The sequence below is a fragment of the Urocitellus parryii genome, chromosome 5 (genome assembly GCF_045843805.1).
Source record: "Urocitellus parryii isolate mUroPar1 chromosome 5, mUroPar1.hap1, whole genome shotgun sequence".
In the NCBI taxonomy this organism is placed as follows: Eukaryota; Metazoa; Chordata; class Mammalia; order Rodentia; family Sciuridae; genus Urocitellus; species Urocitellus parryii.
The window spans coordinates 85,576,446-85,584,029 of NC_135535.1; positions in this window are offsets into that span (position 1 = coordinate 85,576,446).

The window sequence follows — 7,584 nt, forward strand, 5'->3', positions numbered from 1 at the left end:
AGTCATATGTTAAATAATTTTATTGTTTTATATGGACCTGCATAAAGATATAGTTATATGCCAACTAATTTTATGTCATATATATATAGTTTACCTATATGCAAAAACAACAGAAAATAACATTTTAAAATACGGTCAGGACAACCCTCAGTATAACCATGTGTATTATTCAGCCTTCCCTTGCTGTGATAAAATATTTAAAATAATCAGCTTACAAGGAGAGTGATTTATTTTAGCTCACAATTTTGGAGGTTTCAGTCCTTGGTCAGTTGTCCCACTGCTTTTGGGCCTGTGACAAGGCAGAACATCATGGTGGGGAGCACATGGTAGATTGGGTAAAGCTTCTCACTTCATGGCAGCCAGAAAAAAAGAGAGAGAAAAAGAGTGGAAGGGGCTTGGATTCCAACATTTCCTTCAAGGGCACATCCCCAGTGACCTTCTGTTATGGTTTGGATGTGAGGTATCCTCCAAGAGCTCACGTGTGAGACAATGCAAGAAGGTTCAGAGGAGAAATGATTGTGTTGTGAGAATCTTTACCAATTAGTGGATTAATCCCCGGATAGGGTTTAGCTGAGTGGTAACTGAAATGCTAGGGTTTGGCTGGAGGAGGTGGGAATTGGGGCATGCCTTTGTGGGGTATGTATGTGTATTTGGCCAGTAGAGTCTCTCTCTGCTCCTGATTGTCATGTGAGCCACTTCTCTCTGCCACGCTCTTCTGCCATGATGTTCTGCTTCACTTCGAGCCAGGAGGAATGGAGCCTGCTGTCTATGGATTGAGACCTCTGAAACCGTGAGACGTCACATAAATTTTTCTGCCTTTAAAATTGTTCTGGTTAGATCCTTTAGTCACAGTGGCAAAAGAAAAAAAAAAAAGAAAAGAAAGTTGACTAAAACACCTTCCTTCCTTCCTTCCTTCCTTCCTTCCTTCCTTCCTTCCTTCCTTCCTTCCTTCTTCTAGAGCCCACCTCCAAAAGGTTTCACCCCCTCCCAGTAGCCCTACAAGCTGGTAACTAAGCTGTTAGCACATGGGCCTTAGGAGGACAATGAAGATCCAAATTATAACAATGTGGACTGAGGAAGTGGAGCTTGTGTGTGTGCTGGGATAAAGATGGGGTCTAGGGAGGATGGAGAGACTATGAGAAGGAATGCAGAGCACAGAAACAGAATTTTTATGTCTGCTATCATAATTAGTTGAATGGGCATGAATGGTGCCATATTCATGATCAATAGTGGTCGTAGCAGAAGGGAGAGTTTGGAAAAAGATGATGATTGGTAGATGGATTAGGGGAAGATGATACCTTGAATATATTAACAGACTGTCCGGCTGTTAATTTAATATATAATGCTATGTATTTGCATATAATATATATTGTTGTATATGCATATACATGCACAAATACACATAAATTATGTACCAGTAGTAAATGGATATAGAAATGTCCTCCACATTTCAAAAGGTCAGAAATCCACAATAAACTTTCTTTATATGGTAAGTTAAGCCACCTTTATTTATAAACTGTGCATCAAAAGTAATTTTAAAATACAGCTATATAAAGTTTCCAATAAAGACTGAGTATTAAAACTGATGAAATATGTATATCATTTACAGCCATACCCAGCTGTTGATTACATGATTTTTTAAAAATTCAATAATTATTTCAATATTCATCTAAAATATTCTGATTGAAAGAGGAGATAAACAAATCTATATTAGAAGATGAAAGGAATATGTATGTGTAAAGTAAAAAGAGTACTTCAGAGAATTACATAAATGCTTGAGGAAAAATTATGTAAATGTCATTTTTTAGAAACTTAAATATAAAAAAATATTCCCAAAGTAGCATATTATTATGTCATAAATATGTAACATTCTAAAAGTAATGCTGAAGGCATAAAGCATTTCTCTTTAGGATAAACACTATTTAATGAAAATAGAAAACATTTTCAAAGTGCCCTGATTGCTGAGTGTTTACATCAGCTACAACTGCTCCAGTCAAAAATAAACACAGATATTTAGGTAGAGAAAGGAACGGAAGTCTGCTTCCCCGCCCCCCAGCCCCCAGAATACACAATTTAAGGATTAGATATTTTAATTATAGAGATAATTTTAAAGTATTAAAAAAGACCTATAAGTTGAACAATGTTTCCAGGACATTTTATGAATATAAATTCTGTTCCCTAGCTCTGCAGTCCTTCTCATTCTCACAGTGTTGGTTAGAACAGAGACCCCAAAGGGCCAAGAGAGAGACAGAGGGCTCCAGGGTGTTGAGTACCTACAAGTGCTAGGAACTTAAGATGAATTTCATAAAAGATAAATGACTAATATTGAGTGCTTACTATGTGCCAAGCATTGTGAAACATGGTTTTCATTTACTTTTAAAATCTAATCCTTCCAAAACCCTATAAGAGGTTATAATTATTATCCTTGTGTTGCAAATGAAGAAACCAAGATTTGGAGTGATTTATTTTGACTTGCCTAAGGTCAAGGAGGTAGAGCATGGCAGAGCAGGACTGGAACTTGGGAAGCTACACCTGTAACTATTACTTTGAACAGCCAACCATATTAAAGCCTGCTGTAACTCTATATGATTAATTTTATCTCAGGAAGTCAGAGAGCTGTAAAATAACCCGCCCAAGGTTATTGCGCAGATTAAGTGTCAGAGCAGGATTTAAAACAAGTCTGTCTGACTTCAAAGCCACTCTGTTCGGCGCTTTGTAGCTTTTCATCTGAGATGTTGCCAAAGACTGTGTACATACTGGCACCGATAGTTTGGTGGGCTCTTGGCATCTGGTCAAGGAGCCTCACAGGGTGCTGATGCATGGTGGGGGACAAGAGGAAGAAATGACTCCTATCTATTGCTCCACCAAGCCTGTCCAGCTGCAAATCAGAATCTGTTAACTTTGTGTCATGGTGACCCCTCAGGGGCCCTATCCTATACAATACAAAACTGACCCCAATATCTCAAAATTAGTTAAAATGTGCAGACAACCATAAACACGAATGGCAAATTGAAGAGAAAAAGTCAAACTAAATGTATTTATAATAATAATAAGACTATAATATAAACACTGATGTTTCTAGGAATTAAATGCCTATTAAGAAATCCATCTCAATGCACATAATCTAATACACAACTAAAATATCTGATTAATGTTTAGAGCTAGATTTTTAAACCAAGGTGATATTATATGGAGAGTAACCAGAAATCAATCATAACCATGGATAGTCATCAAAATAAACATTATTCTTTAAAATGACATAGAGAATAAGCTCATGCACACTGTATTATTAAAAAGGGACTCCTCTGCTTCTATACCAAAGAATATAGATCTGTTGAAGAATTTTTTCAAAGTGATATCTGTGCATCTGTGTACTTAAAATGCATGTGTTTATTTCACAACTGCTTAAATGTGGGTATGCTGACAATGCAAGTAAAAACGTCAGAATTATTAGAAATGTACACCCCCAAATGCATTATTTTTAGTGAATATACAAGCTTTTTGAACTTGACCAAAACAGGTGCTTCATGCAAAAAAACTGCTGAGACCAAATCTTGGAATTATAAAGTAACTATTAACAAATTCTGGATAGAAGGAGTGCTAATTTGAATAGAATCTGATAAGACAGATCCTTTCAGTGTTGCTAAGGAATTCTTATGGTGGGTTTTCCCATTTAATTCAATAGCCAGTAAATAAAGCAATAAATTTGGACATGCTGCACCACTAGGAAATCATTTCTCCTGCTAAAGGAGTCCTAATAGGAAGCAGAAGTCAGATGGTAGAGTGGATAGTGTTCTGCTCCCTGGGGGCCCATTCTTCAGTGGTGAGCTTTCCCAAGAGCTTCATGGCTGATAAGCTGCTCAGCCCCTGAGTTCTGCCCCAGCTGGCTGACATTATGTGACCGGACACAGAGCAGACCTGTCCTACTCCTCTAGCCAGTTTCACCCTCCTTTTCCATCTGGAAAGGGGTTCCAGGATATAAATGCAGGCCCAGTGTGACATGGGTACTTCTAGCATGCACTTCTCTTTTCCCTCCATCTTTTGATTCCTTTAAGCCTAAAGAACTAGAAAGTTTCCCTGAAAAGACATCTTTAATGCCAGGAAATACTATAATTCAAGAAACAAAAATTGTTTTCATTAAGGAGTGACTATTATTTAGATTATTTCCAGGCTACCTTTATTCTAGCAAAGGCGATTCCAACAAAGTATTGCCACACATTATGTGGCAAAAAATAAGTCATACAAATAAATATATAAGTAAAACAAAATAAACATGGTATATTAAAACCAGTGTACCCATTATGCACCAACTTATTCTCTGTACATTACTGTGCTATTAAATTTGTTGCCCAGTGAACTGTTATTAAGGATATAGTTACAGCAGGAATCTGGGTCCTGGACCAAGAGTTTTGTTTTTTTCTTCTCCCTGAAATTCATTGCTCTGTATTTAAAATATATATGTAAAATGGGCTTTCTCTCTATATATGTATTTGGGCTAACTCTGTGGCGTTGCCTGTTTTGAGAAATTTCATCATGCATAAATATTAAAAGGTGTGTCTTATAAGTGATTTTGCTAACTCTGGAAATGTTTGTTCTCTAATAGAAGAAATGCCTGGTGATCTTCAAGGGACATTCTTAAAGGATGAATTCACTGCTGAAGTTACTACTTTATTCATTACCTACATGTGCCCATCAGGCAAATCTTCCTTTCAAAGCTCATCATATAATCTCCCTTGGTTGGTAACACAAATAAGATCCCTGTTTGCTGGGGAGGAAAGTCTTCCAGCTAAAGCCTCAGGAAAGGATTGTGTGAAACAATGTGTTTTTGGAAAAAAACAAAAAAAATAAACCAAAGAAACCATTTCTAGTGAAGGTGATTCTTTGATCCACTAGGAGATCTCCCCAGGTCAACAAGGTGAAAAGGGATAGCTTGGGATATTGAGCCAGGAACTGGGAGACTTGCCTCCTTTCCTGAATTGTTACTACGGCCTTCAGGGTTCCTATTAATGAGGAAGGAGTGGGCATCAAGGTGCTTGTCAGCATAAAATCCCCTGGTCCCAGGTTGCACTTGAAATATCATGAGGATCTCAGTAAAATATACTGCTTGATGTTAATTGAAAATGCTTCTCAGGTCTCCACATAAATACTTGGAAATACTCTGTGTGTGTGCAAATGTGTTGTTTTCTTTCTCTGCTTATTGCTAAAAATTATGAGTGGAAGAGAATGTCAGTATCTGTTTAGTTGCAAGAAGGAGAACATAGTTAGGAGATACTTGAAGGCAGGTTCTGTTTTTAAGGTACAAAGTCTTTCTACCTACTTAAAAATCCTAAATGGAGTATAATATTTCCAAGGCATCAATAATCATGCAGGATTATATACAGTATTGCATACCATATTCCTGGATTTTATCCAAGAAGAAATCTTATTTGAAATTAATAAGAGTATATTTTATACAATTTTAAAATCTTTTTTCTTCTGAATCAAACAATGTAATCCAGTCCTCCTATTTACTTCACTTTTTCTGAGCTCTACACTTAGTGGATCTCAGAAAAAGTGAAGTGAGTGGGTAACTGTGGGGATTAGAGAAATAAATATGATAGTTCCTGACCTCTGGGACCTACGAATTAGCAAATATAGGATTATATTTAGAGACTTACAGAATTTCGACATTCAGAAACTATCAGCTCTTTCCATGTTATGTCTCTTTTGTTTACACATGTTATGTCTCTTTCTTCAATTACCTTATGTCTAACCCCTCTTTGCCTTAAGAAATATTTACTGTTTTTGTTAGGGCACGTTTGCAGGGAAATGTTTTATTAAAAGAGAGCCAGTCTGGGCACAGTGGCATATGCCTGTAATCCCACTGGCTTGGGAGGCTGAGGCAGGAGGATCACAAGTACAAAGCCAGTCTCAGCAGAAGTGAGGTGGTAAGCAACTCAGTGAGACCTTGTTTCTAAATAAAATACAAAATAGGGCTGATAATGTGATTCAGTGGTCAAGTACCCCTGAGTTCAATCCCCAGTACTCCCCTCCCCAAAAAAATAGAGCGAGCCAGTCATCATGGACTGAAACTTAAAAAATCATGAGACCAAAATAAGTCTTTTCTCTCTACATTGTTATTGTTATGTGTTTTGGTCACAGCAGTGAAAAGCTGACCAACACAAATTTGTTCCACTGTTCTTTGGTGAGTTGACTTCAGAGATTAATTTGGGGAAGATAGGAGATAAATTAGAAAGTGGAGAAATTCCTAATGTTTAGGAATTATGTGGGGGTTGAAGGGGTCATCCCTCAGGTATTCACTCAGACAAACCAGAATATGTTGCCAAATGTTGGAATGTGGACAATCAAGTAGCCCCTGAAGATTTGTGTTGTCCTGTTTCTGTGATTCTTATATTAACTCTCTTACTTTTTAAAACATCTTTTCTAAAGGAGACTCCCAGACAGATTAGGATAGCACTAATTTTCCTGAATTCTGTCCCATGCAAAATAAGTTCTTGAAGATTCTAGTTATAGCAGAATTAAAAGAGGGCCATGACAAAACAGGTTTGGAAAATGCTAGAGATTAAACCCCAGAATCCTCCACTGGGGATTTGTCATGCATATTACCAGTGCATTTTGACAGTTGATATTAAAGAAATTTGCTTGAAGTATTTTTTGACCATTTCACAAACACATTTATTCCAAATGTGGTATCTCTAAGTATTCCATAAAACTGGTGTTTCAAAGTCTATAGCTTAAAAAATGTTCTATGATGAAAAGAAGATGACTTCTGGACTGATTTGGGTGGCAAGTCTGGCAAAGCCACAGATTATTTGCTTGGGCTTGAACAAGTTCCTCACTGTTTAAAATTTCAATGCTCTCATCTGAAAAAGGGGAACTACTTGCTCTTGCAGGCTCTGGCAAGGATTAAAACAATTCTTGTAAGTTGCCTAACATAATGGCTGGCCAGCTGCAACTGTTCAGCAAATGGTGACTATTTCTACTAGTTACCAATATCAGGATTTCTTTTAACCTGGGCACCGAATCCTTCGTCTTGCCATTTAAGTCCGCTTCCACATGCCAGCCTTTGACAGAAGCAGGAAATGATTCCATTAATCAGGAAAATGACTTAACTCTGATTTTGTGATTTGGTGAAACAGCTCAGGCTTTGTCTCCCTGTCTTTGCTCCTGGGACACAGGGCCTCAGCTGCTGTGATCCCCAACCACTAATTTCAGGGAGAAACCAGTCTTTAATTCTTTCTTCCTAGATAGGCCAGAGCTGAGGGCATAGTATTATGAAGAAAGGTGCTAAGCAGGGTGATGAAGTTGAAGGACACCCACTCAAACAGCATTTCCCTTCCTTTTTTGAGTGTCCAGAGCATTTTATTTGAAACACAATTAATAGGATTAAAATGATATGATTGTATGCAAGGTCATGCCTCCTCTCTCTACATCCCTGGAACTTATTGTCCATAGTTGGCTTTTTAAATATTTGCTGTCTGAATGTAAACTTAGTCCTTCTGGCCAATCCATGATCTGAGTCTCTGAATTTCAGCCTCAGAATTTTGGCTGACATCTCTAGTCCGTATAACAGCAGAGTTCTAA